Source organism: Sorex araneus, chromosome 4, assembly GCF_027595985.1.
Source record: "Sorex araneus isolate mSorAra2 chromosome 4, mSorAra2.pri, whole genome shotgun sequence".
In the NCBI taxonomy this organism is placed as follows: Eukaryota; Metazoa; Chordata; class Mammalia; order Eulipotyphla; family Soricidae; genus Sorex; species Sorex araneus.
In genome coordinates, this window is record NC_073305.1 from 130835269 (window position 1) to 130836161 (window position 893).

Genomic DNA, 893 nt, shown 5'->3' on the forward strand with positions numbered 1-893 from the left:
AGGAGAGATAAAACAAAAGAGAATGCCCTGCCACAGAGGAGGGGTGAGGAGGGGGGATGGGACAAGGGTGGTGGGAAGGATCCTGGGATCATTGGTGGTAGAGAATGGGCACTGGTGGAGGGATGGGTACTCAATCATTGTATGACTGAAACACAAACATGAAAATTTGTAAGTATGTAACTGTACCTCATGGTGATTCACTAATAAAAAAAATTTTTAAGAATACAGTGTCCATATGACTCCCTCAGTTAGATTTTGTATTAAATATAAAGGCTCTGTGATTTACAGAGTTATTCATAGTTTAATTTCAGGTGTACAATGCTTCAGCACCAATTTACCATCAGTGTTGACTTTCTTCCATGGTGACCCCAGGTTGCCCTCCCACCCCAGAGCCTAACTCCTCAATAGGCACATTTGTAAGTTTGTTTATTGTCGTTTGAATTTTATGCTTACAGTAGTTTCAATTTATTAAATCACTAATAGTAATAGTTTATAACTATTATAAATCCTCCTGTTATTCTTCTATATAACACAGGTAATTGAGATCATCCAGTATTTGTCCTTTTTCTGCTGAAATCTTCAGTTAATATATCTTGCAGTTCTATCCAAGTTTCACCCAATTCCATGTTTTATCATTCTTTGCAGCTGCATAGTATTTCATGGTGAATACATTCCACACATTCATTATCCATTTGTCTGTTCTTGGGCACCTAGCTTGATTCCATAACCAGTGAATCATGATGTGGATGTATCCTTTTAAATGATTTGTGTGTGTGTGTCCTGTGGTTAAAAGTGAAATTACTGGGTTTGTAAGGCATCTCTATTTTCAATTTTCACCCTCAATTCAATTTGCATGTCTCTTTTCCAATCTCCAACAGTTTTCTGTACGATTC